Below are 12812 nucleotides of genomic sequence, written 5' to 3'. Positions count from 1 at the left end.
TTTTTTCAACCATTTTTGTTTTTCAAAAAAAAGTAATTTTTTGTCAAATTTATAGTTTCTCAAAAATCTATTTTTTTTAAGTAAATTTTTTTCAAAAATGTTAATCGTTTTTAAAAAAATAATAATTTTTGGTACGGGAAGTTCCAGCAATTTGCCTTAAGGCACGATGCCATGCGCCCTACTAGTTTTTCAAAAATGTGCCTTTACTTAAAACAAATAAAAATGGTCGAGGATTATTAGAACGTTTTCGGGGTGTTTCGGAATCATTCGGAAGGACTCGCTATTGTTCGGTAATTGTTGTCTTGGTTTGTGAACGAAGTATGTTCTACGAATTACGTAGCATACGTAGAATGTAGTCTACAAAGAATTCGAACGTTTTTTAAATTAGTCTTCTAGATTAAGTAGATTTAACCATTTAACTGTGTACTTACCATATTTTTATAACTTAAGCTTCAAATATAAATTTAATAATATATATTGTAATATTTTAAATATATGTTCTAATGAATGTAAAATAAGCTTTGCTATTAGTATTTCCTACTGATTAATTATTAATCTAATTGTTTTTATAATTACCGCCCGATAATCCGAATTTTCAATAGGTTCCGAACCTTCTCAATTTTAATTCAAATACTCGATAAGAAAAAAATCATAATATATTTTTATCAAGTTATGTGCCGAAGTCTTACTTTAGAAATTTATACTTCATTCATTAATTTAACCCGAGCCAAGTTAGTAAAGTTGGACTAACGCTTAAAAAGCTATTGATTTTTATTCTTTGGAATGGGCTTTTCCATTATTATATTTTTAACCCAATTCACCAGTTGTGGAATTATAAAGTGGGCGGGTGTGTAATAACTTAGATACATATAGCGGAATTTTGATGATTTTGAAAGTTTGGAATACAAAAAAATACGCTAATATTTCATATATAGTGTGGTATATCCATATCAGAACACGCTCAGATACACATATTACTGATCATTCATATCAAGTGGTACTCCACGCGGTGCGTCTTGCTCGCCCATATTTTATGAATGAAATTTGTATTCGTACTTCAATTCAGTTATCTACATCAGTTTTTTTTCCTCGCGGACGTATCGTTAAAATTGTTCTGTTTTTCTACTTCTAGTTGGTACACTATAGGCGATCATTTGAGAGCACTTACATGCGATGGACTTACATAAAATTATTTTTATAAATGTGTTTGTTGGAGTATGTGTGTACGATAACACGGAGGTCAAAAACCTCGTCCCACTGACACTAAAAACTTTCATATAATTGGATATGTGTTCGTCTTTTTCGAGTATTTGAGCACCTATTTGACTACATTGGAGGATCTAAATTCATGAAATATGTGATTTTTTTTATGCTCACGTGAAGATGGCAGAAAATCGATTATTAGTACTCGAATTGTAAAATAAAGCGAAAATCACTGAAAGTATTAGTAAGGGGGCGTCCATTAATCACGTGAGGTTTTTAGGGGGAGGGGGGGTTTGACAAAAAATCACGGAATATCACGTGGGGGAGGGAGGGGTATAGTAAGATATCACGTGTATTTATTTTTTAACTGATTCAAATAATTTCAAAAAAAAAATTTCAAAAATTTACAGTTTTTTCACGTAACTAAAACACACATGATGTTTGGTGTGGGAGGGGTTGGTAATTTTGAATATCACCAAGGGAGGGGGGTCCAAAAATCCTTAAAAACTCGCTCACGTGATTAATGGACGCCCCTAAGGTATTTTGGAAGATGTTTTTACATGAAATTGTTTATTTGGCGTCAAATCAATTTTATCAGTTGCTTGTTTTGGTAGTGTTGATAGGATTTGGTTAATGATTTGTGATTAGATAAAATTTTACGTACGGTGGAGCACTAAATCTTTCTCAATGATGATTGAAAACCGATGCAAAATGACGTCATCAATATGACTTTAGCCCGGTTTTATAAAAAAAATTTCTTTTACATGGGGTACTTTCTACGCACAAAACAGTGTCTTAAATATCCGAGATATGTACAACTATTTATAAATACATATATGTAAGTACCGCATCGATTAAAACGGCGGAGAACTAAATCTTTCTCAATGATGTTTGTAAACCGTTGCAAAATGACGTCATCAATATGACTTTAGCCCGGTTTTATAAAAAAAAGTTCTTTTACATTACATGGGGTACTTTCTACGCACAAAACAGTGTCTTAAATATCCGAGATATGTACAACTATTTATAAATACATATATGTAAGTACCGCACAAAGTGCAGTTAGGAATGTGACCGATACAAACAACAACGCTTGCGACTCTTCTGAGCCGAATGGAGTTTGGTGTGTGTATTCGTACCCGCAGCGCATACGAGTCGCTTGCGCTCTTTCTATTTTTCTTTCATATGTATATTATATCCCGTCGGACGACATTCCAATACCAATACAACTAAAATAATAATATTCAACATAATAATAAATTGTTGTGCTGCCTGCACACACCACTACCGAACTGAAGATTTTCAAACTGACGACCGGACCGACGACACGACGCATCGCTCTTGAATTTGAATTCTCGGTTTCGTTTCGATGCCAGAGATGGCAAACCGGTTGTTGAAATTAAATGACATTCCTCCAATGGAATTTTGTTTGGAACAATAAGAACTTTTCTAAACGTGATCAATGGAAAGTTTTTATGGATTTTCTACGGTCAAATAAAGTATTAGTCCTTTTTAAGTATTTTTCTTTCACTAGTTTTGGTAATTCTATGAAATGTACTAGTTATTGGCATGTCTTATTTGAAAAGTTTTAGTAGTTTAGGGGCCGTTCAAGTATTAGGTTGTCAAATATCTCCCTTCCGCTTTTTTGCTCTTGGTTTATAATACAAAAAGGCGGAAGGGAGATATTTGACAACCTATTATTACGTAAGCACTATAGGGGGGCGGGGAGGTTATTGATTTGCTTATTTTGGGTAAGAACTTTTGCTTAATTTTGCTGACAAAGGGAAGGGGGGGGGGTTTAAATAATTACAATAAATCTGCTTACGTAATACTTGAACGATCCCTTAGTTACAATTTTTGCATTCAAAAAACCTTTTTTTGACACAATTTGTAAAAATATTGTAAAATCATGATTAATTTTTTCTGGCAAGTGTGTTGTAGAAATGAGTTTTATTTATACGTGGAATCATTTCACGGTGTAATATTTGTACCTTGGAACACCAATCAATAACATGCCAAAATTTAAAATCCGGAGACCATTTGGACAAAACTTATTTTTATAGCAGTATCCTGTAAACAAAAAATTATTTTCAACTGTATTTTAGTTGCACTTGCTTTTTTTTTGTATAAAAATGTAAGTATATTGGTATTATTAAATTTGTGTAGTACTTACCTTACCTTTGATATAAAAATATTTCTGACTCATTTGTGTATAGTGATTTTTATGTAATAATTAACGTCTACTAATCGGGTATCACGCCAATAAAAAAAAATCTTTTAAAAATTTATTTTGCAGTCCATACGTTTCGGCTATAATCCTAGCCTTCATTCAGTGGTTAAAAAACTTATATTACCAAATGAAGGCTAGGATTATAGCCGAACAGTATGGATTATAAAAGAATTTTTTTTTATGTTGTTTTACCCGATTATTAGACTTCGACACTTTAGACATCAAATTGAGAATTCTACAAAATAATAATTAATATATATCGCATGTTTTCACGCATGAAATTTAGACAGATTATAATCGAATACAATAACTACCAGCATCGAATTTAAACATTTTCAGCTGTTGTGATTACTAATATTAAGGGGCACAACTAGTGTAACCGCCTAAAAAAAGGTGATTTTTGGGAATTTATATTAAAAAAAAACTGCTTTATCAATCATTTCAAAATTTTAGGAATATATTTATACATGTTTTAAGAATACAAAGTAAAATTTTTGAAGAAAAAAATAAAATATTTTTTAGTTATCGTCGATCTCCAACGGCGCGACAAAAAAGGTCCTTCACTGCTGCAGTGATTTAAAAAAAATCTCGTTAAACTAGATAATTGTCTGTAAAATGAACTACGATAAAGAAAAAAAAATCAAAAATTGACAAAATGACGGCGTTTTTTTTTTTAAAAAAAAGTCGAATTTTACCCAAAATTTTAGTCGTTTTTGGACTGCCAAAATTCGATTTTTGTTCCGATCAAAAAATCGATAGTTCATTTTACGGAGAACTATATATAGAACATGTAAAAAAAAATTGATCGTGATCGGATCATTTGTTTTGAGTAATCGCTGCAGCAAATTCGGAAAATGCTGTTTCGAGAAAAACGCGTTTAAAGATAAAATGATCGTATACTATATACTATATATATACTCTTTAAATGGCTGTGACTCAAAAACTATTTAAATATCGATTTAAAATTTTGGTATGTTATTTTTACAGGTATAACTATCGAAATATGGAAAAATTGAAAATTTGATTTTTTAAAAATTTTACACTAGTTAACCAACGTAAATGATTAACCGTTACATAAACATAGCAGTATTTAAATAGCGCATCATTTCTCAATATCGAATACAAATACACAAATTCCAACATATATTTTACAAATATATATGAATGAAGTTCCATCGAGTAGAGTCGGCAGCGAGACCTACTTGCACTATTCTACTCATTGAATAACAATGTGTGCGAGCGTGTTTCAGTTCCGATTAGATGTGTGCGGCGCGACTCGAACTGTGGGAAGTTTGTGTTGGTACATTCTTATATATTATAGTGGCTCTGACGTTTAAGCGATTTGTGTTAGTGTGTGGTGAGTGTGGATCGACTTGTATGCGTGTGAACTTCACGCTAATGGGATGATTAGGAGACACCGGGGAAGGTTGACCGAATTTGTGAAGAGACGAATTTCAACCCTTAAAGAGAATTTATTGATTTGATCTATATTTATTTCGTGTTTTTAATACGTAATAATTAATCGTCAAGGTATATAATTGTATGCTGATAACTTAAAATTCGTTACTGATATCACTAACAAAATTCTTTATGAATGGCATTTTTTATTTCATTTGTATATGTATCCAAATTTTAAATTACTCATTTCAATTTCCTTCCTCCATGTGGGTAAAGTCGCATCACTGTTAGTGATGTATGAAATATGTATCCTAGAGTCGAATCATTTTAGTGTGAGTCGTATTGTAGTAGTGTGATGCGAACGAAAGAGAGAGATAGATGGAGTGAGAGTGCGCGGTGGGCAATGACACGACACGGCCGGATGTGACGTCATTTAACGCGATGTTTCTCAATGTGTTTCTGAGGGAGTATAGTAAACCATATTCTTATTACTACTCTACTTTTTCTTTAACTTGGTGTTAATTTTCATTTACAGAAGGCTTTGGTATATTGCATACGACATGCATCATATCAGCATCAGTTAGTTGATGAAGGCTTTCTGAATTGTTGTTTACGTTAGTATTTAAGATATTTTTGTCGTTGTCACTTTTGATAACGCCGGAAGTGACGACATTTCAGTATCAGGACTTTGTAGGTCATTTTCAAAAAAACATTTTTTGGCCGTCAATTAATAATTTTGTTCTGAAAATTTTAAATACAGGATGTTGATTCAAAATGGTTTATAAAAATATACAAACTGATCTAAATCAATATATGTGTATTAGGGTGGTCCTTAAAATGGTCATTTTTGAATTTCCTTGCTCCCAGAGGCTCAAATGGTTCCAAATAGATAAAAAACAATTCTGAAAGTTTTAGCTCTTAATATTAACGTTTAGATAGAGCGCAATTCAATCAAACTTCGTATAGAAAGAGCATGGAAAAAATTTTGAAAATTAAAAAAAAAAATGTTTTAGGAATAACTTAGCGACAAATGAATGAGTTTTATTCATTTATTCGTTTGCTAAATTACATCTAAAAAACATTTTTAAAATTTTTGAAAAATTTTCCATGCTCTTTTCATACAAACTTACTTTGATTGAATTGCGCTCTATCTAAACGTTAATATTAAGAGCTAAAACTTCCAGAGAATTGTTTTTTATCAATTTGGAACCATTTGAGCCCCTGGGAGCAAGGAAATTCGAAAATGACCATTTTAAGGATCACCCTAATGTATATAGACATTCAGTCCTTGGAGCCAAATTCAATAACTAAATTCGTTGCAAAAATATCTTGTGATTCATATAAATCACTTTGCTCTTTTCAATAACAATATTTCAACATAAAAATCTTCTTGAAAACAAGTTAGTGTATATATGATAGTGCAATATTATGTGTACAGCTACTGATGTAAGACTATATTTATATCCACTGATGATGATATGAAATCCTATGTCAAAACGTTTGGAAAAAATTAACAAATTAAAAAATTAATTAATTAAAGATTAACTTCTAAATCTTTGCTTTTTATTTGATGTATCGACCTGGAAGAACTTACTCACATACACACACATATGTATATTAGGGTAGTCCTTAAAATGATCATTTTCGAATTTCCTTGCTCTCAGGGGCTCAAATAGTTCCAAATTGATAAAAAACAATTCTCTGAAGGTTTTAGCTCTTAATATTAACGTTTAGATAGAGCGCAATTTAATCAAACATAAGGAAAGAGCATGAAAAAAATTTTGAAAATTAAAAAAAAAAAAATGTTTTAGGTATAACTTAACGACAAATGAATGAGTTTTATTCATTCATTTGTTCGCTAAATTACATGTAAAAAACATTTTTAAAATTTTTGAAAATTTTTCCATGCTATTTTCATACAAAATTTTGATTGAATTGCGCTCTATCTAAACGTTAATATTAAGAGTTAAAACTTTTAGAGAATTGTTCTTCATCTATTTGGAACCATTTGAGCCCTTGGGAGCAAGGAAATTCGAAAATGACCATTTTAAGGACCACCCTAATGTATATATAGGTATATATGTATGTTTTATGAAGAATTGCGCCAAAATCATATTTCTACGTCCCCTGCGGGGTGGAAAATGCATTGTATTACAACGATGATTCAACTTCACTTTCGTAATACACATTTCTTGGAACAAAGCTCACTGTTCTAATTATCCTTGCTTACCTGGTTCACACAATTTTCTAATTCTGTTAAATTTCATCAAATTCGTACAAACTTCATGAACATCTCAAGGATATACTACCGATTGTTGTGCACTGTGTGTGTATTAGTTACTTCTGAAAATATCGATCATTTTTCCATGAAACCGATGAGTAAACAGTTTTCCGATTTTCCCGTACACGACATTAGATGTTCCTTCGAATTAATGAATTAATCATAGGAAATTAATATGTGGATTGCTAAGCGATGACTTCACTTCTTGATGACCTTTATGCAAATTCACTTTTTAATGGTATCTCACTTGTATTGTTGTTCTGTTCGCGTGTGACGTGGCAGAAAAAAATGTGCAGCTTTCGAATAAAGTATTATGTGTGATCTCACTTATCTGCGCTAGATTTTCCTGAAATCATTATATGTGTATTAGCGTCACGAATTTAAAACTTCATGAATATTTGGATGATGATTAATGATTCGTATTAAAACGTAATTGATTCTGTGAAAAGCTTTATCAGCGATGAAAGTTTGATTTCTTAAGGTCAATTGGGATTTTGTAATTTAGTTTTGCATATCTTTTTCTAGAGCTATGTAGGTATTGTCATAATAAATAAAATTTATAGTTTTTATGTAAAATCTTGAATTTTCTTATTTTTTTGGTTGATAATGGTGATTTCTTAATTTGCAAGAAATAGTCAATTCGAAACTCTTATTTTTTTAAATTTTTGGGAAATGTTTTAAGCGTTATAGTATGCATGCACCATGGACTTAAATACCTATTATCAATTTTATCGCGATACACGGAACACTTTTCTCAAGCCTAGGACGCTGAGTATTGGACCGTTATCGCTCTTATAAATTGCACATGCGTGCTGCACGCCTAATCAAACTTATTACTTCATTTACCTTTAACAACTTTGTTTATTGACATATCCATTTATTAATTTCGCAATTGCTTTATATTTCCGTTATCGAATCAGGTTGATGTCGGGCCGAGTGCTCCTGGAGGTGTTGCGTGGAGGTGGACTCACGTCCAAGGCGCAAGCTGGTGGTTCGAGCTGCTCCTACACAGACAATACGGTTGAGGAATTGGAAGAGATCATAATACGGTTGCAAAATGATTCAGGTAGGTCATGATAAAGAAGTTAAACAAATGCAATTGTTAGCTATTTCGCAAAATCTGCCGTTTTTTTTTAAACGGATTAATTGATGTTTTAACGCGATAATCGCCACGATATCAGAAAAAATCACATAGGCCATGGTTACTTTATTATACAACTTAGTTATAAATGTATCAAAGAATTTTTTTTGTCAATGTTTCTGGCACTATTTTTTGTCACACATACATGACTGACATGGCTTTATATTAAAACTTTTTTTCTCGAAAGCCAAGAAATTTTCAGGTTATGCCAAGCTTATTAGCTTCGTCAGACATATATTGGGTCTTGTTTTTTTTTTATTATTTTTTTTTTTTTTAACTTTTATTGATTCAAATATACATTGATTACAATTTTAACTATAACATATTATATAAATGACTAGCAAACCCGACGAACTCCGTTTCGCCACTAGATGGTTTCGTGAGAAAGATGAAGAAATTTTTTGTTTGCTTTATATTTGAAAAGGTAAAATTTGATTTTATTACACAACAGTAATGAATTTATTTCGATTACAAAAATGAGTGTTTTAGTTGAACTTCTCTAAGTAAATGAAAGTGAATCCGCAAATTATTCGTTTCATTGAAGTGCTCTTTGGTAAAACCACATTTTTTGTTTTTTGGTCTGACGTTAACACAAACAAAGCGGATGGTTTTCCAACTCGTGAACAGGCAACGTATAACTGCCCATGTGAAAAACAATGATTTTCTAAATAATCTATTTGAAATTTATCCCGCAAACACTAAGCGATTGGCCTTGCGACTTGTTATTGCGAACGCAAGGCGAACTGGAAATTGCAATCGTTTGAAGTCAAACGGAAGACCAGTCGGAATCATTGGTATGTCACCAAATCGCCAGCAATTTTTGATTGAATGGTGAAATTCAGTGCTTGTACATCATTATTCTTTGCGGCAAGAATTGCTTGTTGACTTAACCAAACATAATTCTGATAATTCTCACTAATGTTATTACTCGAATTTTTAATTACGGTGCGTGAAGTTCCAGCAATTTGCATTAAGGCACGATGCCATGCACTACTAATTTTCTTAGCTATAAACATTGCGAAATCGGTTCATGCGTTCTGGAGTTATATCGTCAGGAAGGAAAACCCGACTTATTTTTATAAATATGTAGATAACTAAAATTTTTTATTCTTTTTTAATTTCTTCTAAGTTCTTTTCATTTATTGTGCATTCTTCTATCCCTTCTAGCAAATTATGAGCACACCAGATAATATCCAAATAAGTGTTAAATAAATTTTTGGGTCCAATTTTGGTACAACTTCTTAGCATAAGACACATGTCTGACATGGCGATTAACGTGTTAAGTATGATAGTTTCTAAAATCAATCAAATTTTCATTCATACATTTATAATTCAATAATTAATTTTTAATTTATTTATAACAATTGCATTTTGTCTAACGCATTTTATTAATCTGATGTATCAATTTTGAATATGTTTTAACTAATTATTTGCTATTTTGGTATACATTTGTTTAAAATTATAATATACTAGAGCTAACGGTATACATGTTAGAATTTGCAGACTCATAATAATTGCTATTTCTGTTATTGAGAAATAAAGTTGATTAACTTTACATATTGATAACAGTTGCTATATCAAGAGAATTCACAAATTGGATAAATTATTTTTGAGAAATTAACTTATCATTACTACGAATTCCTTTGATAGCGACTTCTGTGACTTCTATCTATACGTTACGTATAAATATTCTATATATTCACGAATCAAGGGTGTTCTTACTTATAACCAAGGCACTCACATGAATTTCAAATATATCAATATCCATACCGAGACCACATTTCGCAAATTGCCTTTGGATATATATCTTCCAGGTATACATTGTGTTTGTTCTCAGTACCTACCTTCCGCAATAGGAATTTCTTTTGTGCGAAACACAAATTGCACAATACCCAAATAACAAACGCAACACGAGGGCATTGAGACCCCAATGTACTCGCTGTGCCTACGCTTTGCCATCGTATCTATTTTCTTGGTATCGCAACCAATCGATGTGGTGTTAAGAATCGAATGATAAATGTATCGACAGATGTTTCCAGAAAAGAATAGGGGGCCCCCTTATTTCGCTTGTCACTTTTATTTTAAGAAGATCTTTTCCGAAAATAACCGTCACAAACGACATTTGTCCATGCAAGGAGATCATCACAACTCGGCACCCTTGTATCCAAATAGTGCGTTGTCTGATGAGAAGGATCTAGAAATAACTAACAAATGATTTTAGAAGGCAAATGACGATGAGATTTATTTGGGACGCGTGAGGACAATCGCGGGGGGTAGGGGAGACAATGTTAGGATTCATGATGCCAGTTGCTTGAATTTTATATTTCAAAATTAAAGTAGGGTTTTGAAATTTGAAATAAGAATAAATATGATCACATTGATTTTTTTCCTTGCTGTAATTTTATCCTCTTTAGTTAGTTAGCTATGTATTTACTATACATCTAGCTAGAACTTAAGCGTCTTGATTTTTTCCTTTATTTCTGTAAAGATTTTTTTTTTCAAGAAAACTATTATGTTTTACTTGTGTCAGTGTTATTTCTTAATTGTTAAATTTAATTTTATTACATTTTTATTTTTTCATTTCCAATTCCTTCGTTTTTAGTTAAGCCTTTTTCTATTAAAGAAATTGGCTGTTTACTTCATATGCACTTTTTTTTAAAGTAACGTTCAAGTTGATTAAGTTATCTATATATGTTACTTCTGGATTAAAGATTGGTTTTGAAATTCAAGTCAAGAATAAATATGATCAAATTGGTTGGAAATAATTAGATTTTTAATAAAAAAATTAAATTATAAAAATTTATCCTTGCTGAAAATTAAACTGTTTTTTAATATGTTGAATTTCACGACTTCACTTAGATAGCAAACTTATTTTTTTTTACTGTTATCAGCATCACTTGTTAATTACTAAATTTTATTTTATTATTTATATTTTTATTTTTCAATGTTCAATGCCTTTATTTTTAGTTACTAGTTTTTTATGATAGAATTTTCTAACGTTATTTTATTTTCGTATCTTTTCATACATATTTTTGATTTTAGATCATTTTTAAATAATTTTCTCATCAATTTATAACTTCAGTTGAATTTTGATTTTTTAACACGTTCGCGGACGTAGATGCTTTTGCATTCATTTTCATTGTGATGCGGAATGACGTGAATGTTATAGCATTCATTAAAATGTGATAATTATATTTTAATCGTTATATTTAGTCTGACCAGCCTTATAAATGATGTTTTTACGAATTTCGGGTTTTATAATTTTCTCATCAATTTTTAACTTCAGTTTTCAATTCAGTTTTCAATTCAGTTTTCAATCAATTTTCAGTTTTAACACGTTCGCGAACATGAATGCTTTAGCCAGCATTCATTTTCATTATGATGCGGAATGACATGAATGCTATAGCATTCATTAAAATACGATAATTATATTATAATCTAGCCTTATAAACGATGTTTATACGAATTTCGGATTTTATAATTTTCTCATCAATTTTTAACTTCAGTTTTCAATCAATTTTTATTTTTAACACGTTCGCGAACGTGAATGCTTTAGCTAGCATTCATTTTCATTGTGATGCGGAATGACATGTATGCTATAGCATTCATTAAAATATGATAATTATTTTATTATAATCTAGCCTTATAAACGATGTTTATACGAATTTCGGTTTTTATAATTTTCTCATCAATTTTTAACTTCAGTTTTCAATTCAGTTTTCAATCAATTTTTATTTTTAACACGTTCGCGAACGTGAATGCTTTAGCTAGCATTCATTTTCATTGTGATGCGGAATGACATGCATGCTATAGCATTCATTAAAATACGATAATTATATTATAATCTAGCCTTATAAATGATGTTTATACGAATTTCGGATTTTATAATTTTCTCATCAATTTTTAACTTCAGTTTTCAATTCAGTTTTCAATCAATTTTTATTTTTAACACGTTCGCGAACGTGAATGCTTTAGCTAGCATTCATTTTCATTGTGATGCGGAATGACATGCATGCTATAGCATTCATTAAAATACGATAATTATATTATAATCTAGCCTTATAAATGATGTTTATACGAATTTCGGATTTTATAATTTTCTCATCAATTTTTAACTTCAGTTTTCAATCAATTTTCAGTTTTAACACGTTCGCGAACGTGAATGCTTTAGCTAGCATTCATTTTCATTGTGATGTGGAATGACATGAATGCTATAGCATTCATTAAAATATGATAATTATTATATTTTAATCGTTATATATTATAATCTAGCCTTATAAACGATGTTTATACAGATTTCGAATATCACAACTAATTTAAAAATAAGTTGACTAAATTTTTGTATCTTGCAGAAACTTTTACTGTCAGAAAAATAAATACTATAAGGCATTTAGAAGTAGGAAATTTAATCACATATTCATACTTTTATACTATATTTTCAGACAGGAAAAATCTGAGATAATTTTTTTTGTTATTCACGTTCCAATTTCAAAAATATCTCATTCACGATAAATCATCTTTTGAAATTGACAATGAATTGAAATTTATTTTGTATATTA

Source organism: Ctenocephalides felis, unplaced genomic scaffold (genome assembly GCF_003426905.1).
Source record: "Ctenocephalides felis isolate EL2017-DRISC unplaced genomic scaffold, ASM342690v1 CF-g0.4_SCAFFOLD_01886, whole genome shotgun sequence".
NCBI lineage: Eukaryota > Metazoa > Arthropoda > Insecta > Siphonaptera > Pulicidae > Ctenocephalides > Ctenocephalides felis.
This window is presented reverse-complemented; position numbering follows the sequence as displayed.